The sequence below is a fragment of the Xyrauchen texanus genome, chromosome 46, assembly GCF_025860055.1.
Source record: "Xyrauchen texanus isolate HMW12.3.18 chromosome 46, RBS_HiC_50CHRs, whole genome shotgun sequence".
Lineage (NCBI taxonomy): Eukaryota > Metazoa > Chordata > Actinopteri > Cypriniformes > Catostomidae > Xyrauchen > Xyrauchen texanus.
Window position 1 is genome coordinate 7,601,197 of NC_068321.1, and position 15,263 is coordinate 7,616,459.

At 43.4% G+C, this 15,263-nt stretch overlaps 1 protein-coding gene across 37 annotated transcripts in view; it reads left to right on the forward strand.

Moving 5' to 3' along the window:
• Positions 1–15,263, forward strand: part of LOC127637984 (uncharacterized) — a 135,197-nt gene that overhangs the window by 33,996 nt on the left and 85,938 nt on the right. The gene's annotated exons all lie outside the window — the stretch shown is intronic.

Consider the following 15,263-nt stretch of genomic DNA (forward strand, 5'->3'; position numbering starts at 1 on the left):
TTACTGATTTTCCAATGTTGTTGTTAATGCTAGATTAGGGCTAATGCTAGATAAATGCTGCATGCATGCCCATGGATTTACTATGGTTAATGTGTAAGGAATAATTGACGACAGGCCTTTGAATTATTATAAAAAATAATGCACACCCGAGGTGGTAATGCGGTCACGTTTTTTTAGAGTTAGGAACGGAGGTTTGAGCCACTGATAGCAGACTAATGATGGGGACACACTATTATTTATGTATTAATTCAATACGTTTTAATTAATTCGTTCATTCTTGTTTTCTATTATTGACAGTAGATAACCTAATAAATGAAACGCACAAAGCCCTTTTAACAAGTAGGCCTATCAATAATTATTTATTTGTTATATTATCTGGAATAATTACGAAAACCCGTGCAGCAGGACTATTAATTTATTTATATATTCAGTTTAATTTTCTATTTATCATAGATAGGATTATATACTTTATTTATTAAAATTAAACTACATGTGTCCATTGATTGTGAAGTTAGACATAGAAAATTGCAGATCAAGGGCATGGGGCTGCATGTTTTTTCTTGTTATAAATTGTATCCTATTTTCCGTTATTACAGATAACAACGCGCAGTGATATGGAACTGTAATGCGGTCAAACCTACTTGAAACTATAGTCGTGCGTTTCCCTGAAAATAATTGCACACCTTAGAACGTTCTCAACCAATCAGAATCAAGCATTCAACAGCCCCGTAGTATAACTAAACATATTGCCCTTGACTTTGCTTACTGTTGGTTAGCTAGCAGCATTGCGTCAAGCATTACTTCTTATAACTTTTTTGAAATGTGTCCTGAGGTCTAGGGGCAAGACTGGCATTGGCATGTTCAAAAGAGATGACATCAACATGGGGCCAATTGATAAAACTCTCTGCCGGAACATTAGGGCTGCAGGGAGAAGGGACAAGACCGACAGAGAGAAGAGGATGGAGGCAAAGCAGAAGAGGCAGGCGGAGTATGGCTGCAGTGCTACATGTGAAAGTGCCGAGAAGCCCAAGACCACTGCTCTGGCCAAAGAGAGGCAGACACATCTCAAACATGTTGAAAAGAAAATGAATGTAGCCAGACGGAAGGCCCTGGATACGTTGCAGGAGGTGGCCAGGAAGAAGAGGAAGGATGTGTAAAGCAAGAAGAATAAGTGCTAGATAGTTAAATAAGAGTTTATTGTTCAGAATTAAAAAATGAAATTGAAATTCCAAATTTGTGTCGGTGTATTTGATTTTCAGTATTTCATAATACTCTATGTGCCTATAGGGGTGGGCTGGGGATGGCAGGGGTTGGTGGCAATGTAAGTATCTGGATATTTTCCACGGGGCGAGGGCTTCGATTACCTCTCTCTTTTTTGACCATACGTTTCTTTTTCACTCCACAGGCAACACATATGCAGTAAATCCAAATGTATATGGAACAAAAACACAATGTTTGTTAATGTTTTTGTGACAGGTGCAGCTTATGTGTAATGCAGCGTGTTTATCAGAAATATGCAAAAGGAAATTAAGGGGGAAATAGCTAGATAATGCTTGTCACTTCGGTTAGGACAAAAACTTGGAACATGGAAGTCATTGAAGAGCTACCTTTAATCTTGCGATGCGTTAGTGCGTTGAGCTTGCTTTAATTGTCCTGGAATCCTGTATTGACAAGTCAGCATCCGGAACTATCAGTGTTGTGAAATAAAATAGTATATAAGGTTCAAATATTAAATTGCTGTCAGTGATGACGTGGGTAGTTAACCAGAAGAACTCTAAGCAATAAAATAATTTAGTACTCCTTAATCAGCATAGTCAAATATTTTCCTCTAAGCTGATTTTTATCAAGCTTCAAAAGAAACCAACATTTTTTTCCATAGTACTGAAAGCACATGCTATGCAAATAACATATGGAAAAACAAATTCTTTGTTTGCATCCAAGTCTATGTGTAACAGTTTGTGAGTACTTTATATGACAAGTTATGACAGCATGCATTGAGGACAAGAATAATTGAAATTTTGAAAGAATAAAATACAATGATGTCCTTCATGATACCTTTTCAATATAGTATTTGAGGGTACTGCAGGTGCCCCCTTTTTATTTATTTATTTGCCAAACAACAAAAAAAAACCATTTCTACTCCTATTCTTTTCTGACACAGTGAGTGGAATTTTCTCATGTGTCAATCCTCCTTGCCATGTTAATGTTTATTTTTTAACCATACATTTGACGACAAAACACAGTGACCAACATTTTAAGTTAGTTGTGCAGTATATGCCATTGTCTGATTCATTTCACTCAAATGCTGACATACACCACCATATTAGGTGTATACAGTGTAACCATTTTCTTAAACAAAGTGATGGATTACCAACCCATTCTCTCTCTCAAGGCGTCAAATACTTCTGCATGTGCAAGAGTGCGTGTCACTATATAGACATCAAAAGAACCCATAGTATCTTTTTGTTGATGTCAAAAGATCCATGGTACTCAACTGGCAGCCCGTGGGCTGCATCTGGCCCACAAACCATCTTTTTGTGGCCTGACTAAACAGTTCTGTTGCTCCTAGTTTCCCTCCTAGTTATTACACTGTTTAGCATTTTTACACATTTACGATTAGCTTTAAATAACTACAAGGCTATGTTTAAATTACTGTAATGTTTTTTTTTTTGTTTGTTTGTTTTTTTCCTTCCCAATTTGGAATGCCTAATTCCCTATGCGTTCTTATTCCTCGTGCTGTTATAGTGACGCCTCAATCTGGGTGGCGGAGGATGAATATCAGTTGCCTCCACATCTGCGCATCTTATCATGTTGCTTAATCGTGTTACCGTGGAGACGTAGCGCGTGTAAAGGCTCACGCTATTCTCTGCGGCATCCACGCACCCCACCGAGATCTAACCACATTATAGCGACCATGAGGAGGTTAACCCAACGAGACTCTACCCACCCTAGCAACCGGTCCAATTGGTTGCTTAGGAAGCCTGACTGGAGTCAGTCAGCACGCCCTGGATACGAACTTGCAACTCCAGGTGTGGTAGTCAGCGTCTTTTGCTTGCTGAGCTACCCAGGCCCCAAATTACTGTAATGTTAATGTTACACATTTTAAATATAATTAATGATACAAATATTATTAAAAAAGACTATATCTGGAGCAGATGCATACAAAGTTTTTTCCCCCTCTCACTAGAAAAATTCCTCTTGCAAGACCAGCAAAGTAGCTATAGAGATCATGTTGGTGGTGGTGTGGGAAGTTGATTTCCAAAATGTTGGCTTGCAAGTCACTATGGATGTTTTCAAATTTGAGTCTCTGAAACTGTGCATGCTAGCAAGTTATTTTCCCGCCAAGCTGGCTTTTTCAAGCGCATGATAATCGCCTCAGGTGTGACAGGCCCCATCTTTCACCAGACCTTCCTTTTGAGTACGTATTCTAGAAAAAGACTATTTTAGGCTAGGTATGCAAACTTTTTTACCTTGCTGATCAAGAAGGCTATTTTCAAAGGTGTGCCGACTGATTAACTGGTTAAACCCTTTTATTATGTGTGCACATCATGTTTAGAACACTACATTAGGTTTATTGTACATTTCTCACTGGTCTGTTTTTTCAAACCTAGCCATCATAACTGTTGTTGGTTAATGTTCTTAACTGAACTGTAATATTAGATCATAGGCTAATGCACATCATGAAATACGTGCAACTTTTCTGAATTTTTTCCCACTCGTAGATTTGGATTACTTGTGAACAAAAATGTCCTGACTGTTTTAATATGTTAAATTACTTTTACTTGCTGATATCTGTTTAGAACATGCTATTAGGGTTGCTCTTTTGCACTATTTATTCAATTGTTTTCAATATTTATGCCTGTATTCGCTAACGTTGATTCCAAAAAATGCATGTCATGTTCTATATTTAATGTAGCCTACAATTATGATAATGCAAGTCAAGCACGTTGCAAATGAATGCCACTTTTTCAGCTGAATTTATAAGATTTGGCTGTTGGAAGTATTTAAATGGGTCACATAAACACAATGTGTTTTTTGTGTTTTCTGAGGGTTTCTTTCTTTTTAGACTAGTTGACTCCAAAGTGTTTGTTTAAACGTCAGTGAAATTAGTCGTTCCGCACATCCCTAATTTTGTGGTGTCAATTTTCGAGAACATTTATGGTAATTCTCAGTATTGATAAACTGCTGAACAATTAAAGAGGAATAGAAATGGCAGACGGATAAGAATAATGAATTATACTACAATTCCGTGAATATAAATCTGATTATAAGCCACATTGTAAAACGAGTGCGGGGTCAGTCTGCATGCATGTGTTGATAACAGTTAGTGCATGCTCTCAGTCACTTTAAGCAGGCACGCGATGAGTCTCTCTTCTACACCTGCTTGTCACTGCCATGGCGCAAATCAACCGAGTGTCGGGTGACAAAAAAACTCAACAGAGATATATGCTTGTCACGAACAGTAATAACAGTGGAAAAAAGATAATCCTTCAATAACGAGTTGAGTGTGTGCATGTTTTCAATAGGTGGCCAGTGTGTCATGACAGTCTTTGACAGTGACAACATTTCTATATATGGCATTTGCATTTAAATTTTTTAGAGTGGTTTATTCCGCAGCAGTATTAGGCCTACTTCTCAAAGTGTGGATCTTTTAAAACAAACAAACAAAAAACATATTGGCCTATATATGATCATTAGTAGTATATCACAGTTTTTCATTTTTAAAGAACCACACTTTTACAAGAATTTAGCTATATATCTATATTTTGCTTGTGTTAATTACATGTTTCCATTATGTATTAAATAGCATAGTCTGCTCACATCATTAATATAAAAAAGTAATTAAAATATGTTTTGATAAAATGTTTTAAAAAGATTGCAGCCCTCGAGGATAAAGGGATCCTGCTTTCTGCCCCCCCCTCTTTCCAAAGTTGAGTACCTCTGCAATAGACCTATGTCGATAGAAGGGCATTGTTATTTTATGATTATAAATCTACACTCATTGAGCACTTCATTAGGAACACCTGTACACCTACTTATTCATGTGATTATCTAATCAGCCAAATGTGTGGCAGCAGTGCAATGCATAAAATCATGCAGATACCGGTAAGGAGCTTCAGTTAATGTTCACATCAACCATCAGTATGGGAGAAAGGTGTGATCTCAGTTATTTGGACCGTGGCATGATTGTTGGTGCCAGTGTGAGTATTTCTGTAACAGCTGATCTCCTGGGATTTTCACACACAACAGTCTCTTGAATTTACTTAGAATGGTGCAAAAAACAAAAAACATCCAGTTAGCGGCAGTTCTGCTGACTGAAACACCTTGTTGATGAGAGAGGTCAACGGAGAATGGCCAGACTGGTTCAAGCTGACAGAAAGGCTACATTAACTCAAATAACCGCTCTATACATGTAACGTAAAGCAGAAGGAGGCAGACGAGGAGTGAGGATCTAAACGCGGGTTTTATTAAACAAAGGTGAAAACAAGACAAACAGGAACAAATGAAACATCCACGGGGGGAAAACTGTTTTTTTTACCTCCCGACGCACTTTTTACCTCCCGACGCCACACTACCTGCTCTGCCCCGCTGTGAGGCCTCGCCAGGTATGTCAAAAACGATTGTCCCTTTAGTGCCCCTCGCACGGAGCTTGGACGTGTGGCTCTCACTTCCCAACCTGTCATGCTGGCTGGCCTGGACAATCCGACTCGGCTACGTGATTCATTTCGCCAGGCCCCCGCCCCCTTTCGCCGGCGTCTGCTTAATGTTGGTGCATGGCGAAGATGCAAACACCCTGCGTACGGAGATCGCGATCCTTTTACTAACAAAGACATGATAGAGCCTGTCCCTCCAGACGAGATGAAGAAGAGTTTCTACAGCCCTTACCTCATCGCACCCAAGAAAGGCAGCAGCTTACAACTGATCATGGAGTCTTCAACCGGGCCTTACACAAACTCCCATTCAAAATGCTCTTGCAAAGACACATTCTAACTAGCGTCCAGCATCAAGATTGGTTCACAGCGATAGACCTGAAGGACGCGTACTTCCATGTCTCCATTCTGCCTCGACATTGACCCTTCCTACGGTTCGTGTTCAACGGCCAGGCGTTTCAGTGCAAGGTCCTCCCCTTCAGCCTGTCCCTGTCTCCTCGACAGGAACCAGGTGCTCAGGCACCTTAGCCATCTAGGGCTTCAGGTCAACTGGGAAAAGAGCAAGATCTCCCCAGTTCAGAGTATCTCTTTTCTCTGCATGGAGTTAGACTCAATCTCAATGACAGCACGCCTCACGAACGAGCGCATGCATCCGGTACTTAGGTGCCTCACTCTCTTTGAGCCCGGCACAGTGGTTCCTCGAAAAATCCCGAAATGGGTATTGCACCGCAGCACGTGTGTTAATCACTACTTCCTGCCATCAGACTTTCAGCCCTTGGACAGACCTCTGTTTTCTGCAGACAGGAGTCACCCTAGAGCAGGTGTCCAGACGTGTCGTGGTCCCCACAGATGCCTCTCAACTGGGTTGGTGTGCCGTGTTCAATGGGCACGCAGCTGCTGGCTCCTAGAGAGGGCCCCCCCTGCGTTGGCACATCGACTGCCAGAGTTGCTGGCTGTATTCCTTGCCCTGCTGAGGTTTCTCCCGCTGATTCGGGACAAACACGTCTTGATCCATTCAGACAGCACCGTGACAGTAGCATACATAAATGTCATATGTCACAACTCGTCCGCCATATCCTCAGGTCGCTGCACCCCACTCATATCCCAGGCAAACTCAACAAAACAGCAGACATGCTGTCACAACAGGTCTCGCTCAGTGGAGAGAGGAGGCTCAACCCGCAGGTGGCCCAGCTGATTTAGGACCCGTGCGGTATGGCACAGATAAATCTCTTTGCCTCCCAAGACAACTCCCACTGCCCGCTCTGGTACTCCATAACGGAGGGCCCCCCTCGGGACAGACATGCTGGCACACTGCTGGCCCCGGGGGAATTTCCCCCAGTAAGCCTTCTTGCACTGGTGCTGTGCAAGGTCAGAGAGGATGGGGAAAAATTCACCTTAGTGGCTCCACTCGGACTTAGTTCTCGGATCTCACGCTCCTCGCGACAGCACCTCCCTGGCAAATTCCCCTGAGGAAGGACCTGCTTTCTCAGGGATGGGGCATCCCCTGACATCCATGCCCAGACCTCGGGAACCTCCACGTCTGGCCCCTGGACGGGACGTGGAATATCTGAGTGACCTACCACCTGCTGTCATAGACATGATCAACTAAGCCAGAGCTCCCTCTACCAGGCAACTTTACACCCTAAAGTGGCGCTTGTTCACAAATTGGTGTTCTTCCTGGTCTGAAAACCTGTAGAGATGTGCAATTCGGTCAGCGATCTCATCCCTGCAAGAGAGGTTGGAGGGAAGGCTGTCCACTTTGAAGGTGTTTATATCCCCTATCGAGGCCCACCATGATGTAGTGGATGGCAAGTCCTTGGGCAAGCACGACCTGATTATCAGGTTCCTTAGAGGCTGAATCCTCCAAGCCAAGCCTGTTCCCCTCCTGGGATCTCTCAGTGGTGCTCTCGGGCCTTCCTACGACCACCTTCAGGGACCAAGTAGTGAACCTGCAAGCGAAGCTGCCTTGGGAGGAGGCAGAACCAGCCTTTTCGTTGCTGTGTCTGGTGCGTGCTTTGCGTATTTATGTGGACTGCACACAGAGCTTTAGATGTTCTGAGCAGCTCTTTGTCTGCTTTAGTGGACAGCGGAAAAGGAACACTGTCTCCAAACAGAGGCTTTCCCACTGGGTCGTTGATGCCATCACATTGGCCTATCATACCCAGGCCATGCCTGCCCCCTTGCGGGTTCGAACACACTCGACAAGAAGTGTGGCATCCTCGTGGGCACTGGTCTTTTCCCCCTGAAAGAATAGGAGTTGGAAAAGAATGCCTTCCCCAATGCTTGTGATAGCGTTAAGATGGCCCCAGCTGCTTTTACTGTATGCGAGAAACATAGAGAGAGAAAAGGCGCGGTTGGCATGGCCTGCTCCCGTGCTTGGCACGTTGCTTTGTTCCCCCCTTCGGGGTGCCGGGAACCTAAAAGGTTTATGACAATTTTATGGGGCTTTGGGGAAGGGTACATACAGTCTGATGCAGCCTGTCACTTTGGCACGCAACTGCCTGCCCACACCTGCATCAGCAGCGCACGTACCATTGAATATGGACTACTTGTGTCGCTTCTTCGACACAACGTTGAAGTGAGTGACAGACGGGGAACGTCTAGGCTACTGTTGTAACCTCCGTTCCCTGATGGAGGGAACGAGTCGTTGCGTCCTCCCGGCCGCGATGCTAAACCAAGCCACTTTTATTTCCAAACCTCATTCTCGGCTCCTAAGTGCAAAACCTGATGAACAGATGCATATTTTCCTCCCTTTATACCCGTATGTCTGGGGGAGGGACATGCAAATTCTGTATGCCAATTTCTCATTGGCCTTTTCTCAAGTTCAGAGATGCGCGAGGCTCTCAAGAGATACCCCTAATGTCGCTTCTTCGACACAACGTCTCGTTCCCTCCATACGGGAACGGAGGTTACAACAGTAACCTAGACGATTTATGCATTTAAGCTTCATAATAAAATTCCATCAAACTGAACTGAGTAATCTTTAATGTAATAAAATATTTTTTTTGTTTTTGTTTTATATTTAAATTTGAAATTAAAATGTGTAAATCTTGTGTATGCAGGGAGGTAGGAGTGTATATACTGTATATCCAGCTCTGGAAAAAATGTAGAGACCACTGCAGATGTTCAGATTCTCTGGATTTACTATTTATAGTAATAAATGTGTTTAAGTAAGTAAGTATGTGTTTTAGTAAAATTAACATTTTAGTTTTATTCTATAAACTACGGACAACATTTCTCCCAAATTAAAATATTGTCATTCAGAGCATGTATTTGCAGAAAATGACAACATGGTCTAAATCAGGGGTTTTCAAACTTTTTGTGTGTGGGGACCACTATTTCTAATCAAGAATTTTCGCGGACCACCTCATAATACACATAATAAAATATGTCTACACACAGTCCTACCTGAATTAATCCGCACCTCTAAATAGGCTTACTAGCACTAAAACTATTAACTGGTCATCACATCAGTACAACAGGCTTGTTAAAAGAACATTTACTGCACACACATTTTTTTTTTTTTACAAAATACACATTTAATGAAAACACAGTAGGCCTACTCCAGGTTAAAAATAAAAATAAAAGTTGTCAAAAGGAAAAGCCATTGGAGTCTATTTGCTAGCCCGATATGAACGTAGGCTAATATCCCCCTTTGTCCCCCTCCACATCTTTCCCTTCCTCTTTTTATCATCTGTCTGTCTAATATAGGCCTATATTAAAAACAAACAAACAAACAAACAAACAACTAAATAAATGCTCACCAGCTCGGTCTCATGAAACTGCGTATCTATACCACAAATTTAATTTATCATGCCATTTATACGCTAAAAATAGTTTTTGCGTGCATATGATACGCACTTTATGGCGTGTAATACGCACGCACTCCAAACCCCTAATCCTACCCAAGGGGTTTACAGTGCGTAGCATATGCACGCAAAAAATATTTGTAGCGTATAAATGGCATGATAAATTAAATTTTAATTAATTCATTAATTCATTTTAGTATAAGCACAATAACTTGACAATTTAATTAAAATTTTATATCAGTATAGGCCTACATTTTCTTTTTAGTTTTTATTTATTTATGGGAATTTCCTGGTAAAATGAAGGTAAAAAAATATTCTTTTATATTTTATTTTGCCTTTCTACGGACCACCTGCAGTACGGACCACAGTTTGGGAATCACTGGTCTAAATAACACAAAAGCGCGTCTTTGCATGCTTTCCACTGATCATTCGCATTGTTGTTGGGTGACTTTATGCCACTCCTGGCACAAAATTCACTGACACTACACAACAGACACTGGAATGGAATGGCAGCCATACATATACAGATGCTGATTTAAGAAACATTTGGAGTGGTCTCTTAAATGTTTCCAGAGCTGTATATATGTAGTGGACAGTAAATAAACTCTAATTTTGAAAGTGTAGATGTGTGTGTTTTTATTTTGTATTTTTTATAACAAATATTGTTAGTCTTGGCTAAGGCCATGTGATCATATATGGTTGAATGATATTTGAATGTAATGTTTAACAAAAAGAAAAAAAAAAAAAAAGAAATGGTATCTGTTGCTGAAACTAAACATCACATAAGTGTAATGAAAGACAGCACTTGGAAAAATCAAGCCAAATTTGCAATGCCTAAATATTTTTCCAGGGCTTTTTGTTAAATGAGTGATTTAAAGATCCTAATACAAATGTCTCTATCTAGTGGTGAAACCGTATATTTCCTATGAGCCATTCAACAGGTTAGCAACTAAAGACATGATCACAAAGCCTTAAAGGAATATTTTAGGTTCAATACATAGCTCAATCGAAGGCATTTGTGGCATAATATTGATTACCACAAAACCTATTTTTGACTCGTCCCTCCTTTTCTTGAAATAAAAAGCATAATTCGATGTTTCAGTGAGGCACTTACAATGGAAGTGAATGGGGATTTTGAAGGGCTTAAAAAGCAGAAAAGTTAAGTTTATAATTTTATAAAAGCACTTAAATTAATTCTTCTATTAACCAATTTAACCCAACCCAATTGTGACTGAAAATTACTTTGAAATTTGAAGGGACTAAAAAGAGTTGTTGATGTGTTTTACACAGTTGTCGATTGTAAATGACAGTGCAGACTGTCTTGCGTTCATGTGAAAATGTTTATATGAATGGTGCAAATCAGCAATGGACTGGCCATCAGGAGATCCTGGACTTTTCCAGGTGGGCTGGTTAGGTAGTGGGCGAATCGAACAGGCTGTTGCAACTAAATAGTCACATTTTGTGCAACTTCAAAAGTGCCCTACTATTATTTATTAAGCGCTACCATTTACTGTTGTGCATGGTAAGCACCAAATACTACAAAAGTGTGAGGGAACAGTGGTGCTACCCAATTAAACCATGTTGCGCATCCACTGCCCATCCCTGCAACACAGACCTGCAGTGCTGTGTGCAAAGCATGTTGAAAACAGATTAAACCACCCTGACATTCTAAATGGCATTGACATGGTAAACAGGAAAACATTGTTTCATTCATATCTGTAATTACAGGCTTTTCAATCCACACATCACCATATTTATAACACTACGGTGTTTTGGCAGAAATATTGTGTTAATAGAATTGTTACTAATATTATAATTATATTAAATATTGTATATTAGAGGGATATAAGTCACTTTTATTGCAGTTATTTTTATGGTTTCGACATGGATATTGTTTTTCACAACAGATTACATAGTCTGTTCCCTTTACAAAAAGCTTCACTTGATGCTGCGCTTTGGGAACAATCCTAGTTGTGACTGAGCTGTGAATATGTGTGTAACACGTCAATGAACATTGACCGGAATTTATAGCCTTGGCTGATGTAATCATTAGAGGCACCTGTGGCCAGGCTATAAATGGATGCGTCACGAGGTGTCGTCAAAACTTTCTTTCCTCTGCTAGGAGTTAGAATTTGTTAGGCAGTGTGCAGTTAACCTTTTCTCCTTTTCTCTTCTTTCTAAGAAAATAGTTTATATATTTTTAATATGCCATTTGCTTTCTGGCAAAGTGCTTCGTGCTCGCCTCGCCTCATCAGTCCCTTCCCTTCTTTGATAACCTCCATGAAGACCTCTATTCTTCCCGTGTTCACGTACCCTTGACGTCATTATAGTCGACTATCTTGGGTGCTGAGGCATGGTGATATTCAGTGATGCCGCCAGTCGAAGAGACGCTTGCGGGCTATCTCTCGCCGGGCTCGGCTTGTCACTCAAAAAGCCCTCTCTCCCCTCAAAGCCTTGTAGGACAACCTCCACATTAGTGGGAAGGGCTTATCAAGCAGCAGGTCAGGCGGGTGCTGCTTTGCACACTATGGCTGTATTACAGGCGTACCAGGCTGACCTGCTGAACGACCTGAGTGTGGGTGCTGCGCTCGACGAGCAAACCTTCTCTGAGCTTCGCTGACCCACAGATCTTTCTCTCCGCGCGACCAAGCAAACAGCCCGTGCTATTGGCCGGTCTATGTCTGCCTTGGTCACCGCGGAGAGTCACCTTTGGCTCAACCTTTCGGGCATCAAGGACAAGGACAAACTTTTCCTCCTTGATGCACCGGTTTCGCCCACTGGCCTATTCGGAGACGCCATGACCACGGTTATCTCCACGTTCCAGGAGGAAGCCTTCGGGCAGTTCATCCCTCGTCGCACTCAGGGGGCGTGTCCTTCGGCCCCCCCAGACCCACCTCGGTCCTATTAGAAGGGAGGCTCAAAAGCAAAGCGTGGCGAGTCGTGCTCCTCCTCCCAGGGATTGGGGACAGTCTCGTCGCCCTCGGCAGCCCCCGAAGCAAGACCTCAGGACCATCATTTCTAAAAAGAGAAAACCCTGATGGTCTTGCTCCTAGATTTAGGGGGTAGCTCCCCTCGGGACGGGCCGCCTGCTTCACTTCACCCCTCCCGGTACCCCCTCGAAGCCTCTCCATTCCCGCCACCTCTTGGTGTTTCGGGTGGCAGAGGCTCCCATCAAAAGTTGGGTGTTTTCGCTGTTCTCTGCATTTATTCAGGACGCGAAACACTCGACAACCCCTCAACAGGAAGTGTTAAAATCTAATACCCATCTCAGAGATCCTGGCAGCTTAGAAACTTCTGCCAGATATATACTTTTTCTGTGGGTCTTAAGAACAGTAGGAAAGGGCATCAGGATTTAATTCACTGCTGCCTTCCGTGTTTCAACGGCGTGGTTCTCACTACTGTAAACCAGATTTCTTTTTTATGTCTACTGTGAAAAGCAAATCTCCTGGTTAAAGGGGCCAAGGAATGTGTTCCTTTTCCAGAGATAGAGTTAGGTTATTACACTAAGTACTTCCTGGTTCCCATGGAGGGTGAGGGGTGGCGTCTGACTTAGATCTTAAAGCTTGAACTGCCCAGTCTGGGTGTTCAAGTCCTAGATGCTGCCTATCAAAACGATCGTGTCTCAAGCCCTACATCTCATTTGGCTGGTCACCATCGATCTTATGACACACTTCTTTACTTCATTTAGAAGTTCTGCCACAACACAGGAAGTTCCTGGGGTTCGCTTTCGGGGGGCGAAGTCTAGTTTCAGGTTCTTCCATTCGGCCTAGCCCTTTTTACCCGCACATTCACAAATGCATGATGTAGCCCTGGCTCCTTTGCGACTCCGGGGCATCTGCATTCTGAATTATTTAGACGACTGGCTGATCCTAGCACAGTTCCAGGAACTGGCAGTTCAGCACAGGGATATCGTCTTAGTTCATCTGGTTTCTCTGGGGTTGAGGCTCAACGCCAAGAAAAGTGTCCTCTCTCCCACTCAGAACACTGTCTATCGGGGCATCGTATGGAGTTCAGTCACAATGCCGGCACAACTGTCTCCCGCTAGAATTGAGTCCATTCAGATCACTCTGCGCAAAGTCAGGCTAGGTCAAAGTTTCACTGTTATCAGTATCAACGATTTCCAGGTCTCAGGGTGACCGCGTCCTCGGTGATCCCTCTGGACCTTCTGCTCATGAGACAGTCATCCAGCTTAAGGGGATAGGAGGGTCGTCAGCTCGGTTGTCACAGTCACTGTCTCCAGTTGATGGCTGTATTTCTGGCCCTGAAATACTTCCTCCTGAGGCTGCCATGTCTTGGTGCGGGTGGGCAATACAGCGGTAGCCTCTCACATAAATCATCAGGGAGATCCACGTTCTTGTCAGCTTTATTTCTGATGTGTCGAATTCTCCTTAGGGCCCAGGGCAAGCTCCTGTCACTCAGGTTAGTTATATCCCTGGGTGCCCATTTGTGGGAGCAGATTTACTGTCCAGACAGAAAATACCAACGGGGGAGTGAAAACTCCACCCTAAGGTAGTAGTTGGCCAGAGTTCGCCAGCAAGGGTCTTGCTTCTTACTGATAGCACCGCGCTGGCCGAACAGGGTTTGGTTCTCGGAGCTAATTTCTTTCCTCGACGGCTCGCCTTGGGCGATTCTGAACAGGAAGGATCTTCTATCTCAGGCGCAGGGGACAATATTTCATCCCTGCCCCGAATTGTGGAATCTTTCATGCTTGGCCCCTAAGGGTACCAACTGAGGGACACAGGGCTTTCTCCTGAGGTTATCGAGACCATTTTAAATGCGGGCTTCTTCCACTTGGAACAAGTTTGGGTGAGATTGTGTAGGGCAGAAGAGGACCTCTTCGCCTCTATGAACAGCGCAATGTCTCCTATACTTCACCCTGAGTCACCCAGCCCCCTTGGGTCTGGATGTTAAGACACATACATGACCCAGAATGTGTCTGTATGTGTTTCTTTCCCGGTTTCTCTGCTCCTGGGAGTCTTGGCCAATGTTCACCAGCAAGGGTCTTGCCTCCTACTAATGGTGCTGCGTTGGCCGAACAGGATATGGTTCTCGGAGTTAATATCTCTCCTCGACGGTTCGCCTTGGGCAATTCAGAACAGGGAGGACCTTCTTTCTCAGGCTCAGGGGACATATTCATCCCCGGCCCGAATTGTGAAACCTTTCATGCTTGGCCCCTGTAGGGTACCAACTGAGGTTCACAGAGCTATCGAGACCATTTCAAGTGCTAGGGCTCCCTCCACTTGGAACTGATCTGGGTAGATTTTACAGGGCAGAAGAGGACCTCTTCGCCTCTGTTGATAGCGCAATGTCTCCTCTACTTCTCCCCGAGTCACCCAGGGGAGAAGTAGAGGATGCACATGCATGCGTTTCCTTCTACTAAGTTCATATTACAGAACCAGCTATCTGCCAGTTTGCTTCAGTTCTGGATTTTCTATAGAAAGAACTGTCAGCGGGCACTTGCCTCGCCACATCGTTCTATGTGGCCTCCACTTCGGTTTGCCACGCCTTGGTGGGCGGGGTGCCCTCTAAGAGGCATCCTTGCTAGGACCTCTTCATAGGATAAGACCCCCCTTTTAAACCTCTAGAGTCAGCGTTTGGTAGACTTCTGACTCTCAAGATGGTTTTTCTTATGGCAATTACATCTCTAAGGAGACTTGGGTACCTATAGGCTCTGTCTCTTTTGCCGGCCTGTTTTGAGTTTGCCCCAGGTATAACCAAAAGCATTCTTTGCACCCTCACCCTGACTACCTGCCCAAGGTGCCCTTGGCCGGTTATTCTCTAAGCCTTCTGCTCCCTGCCGTTT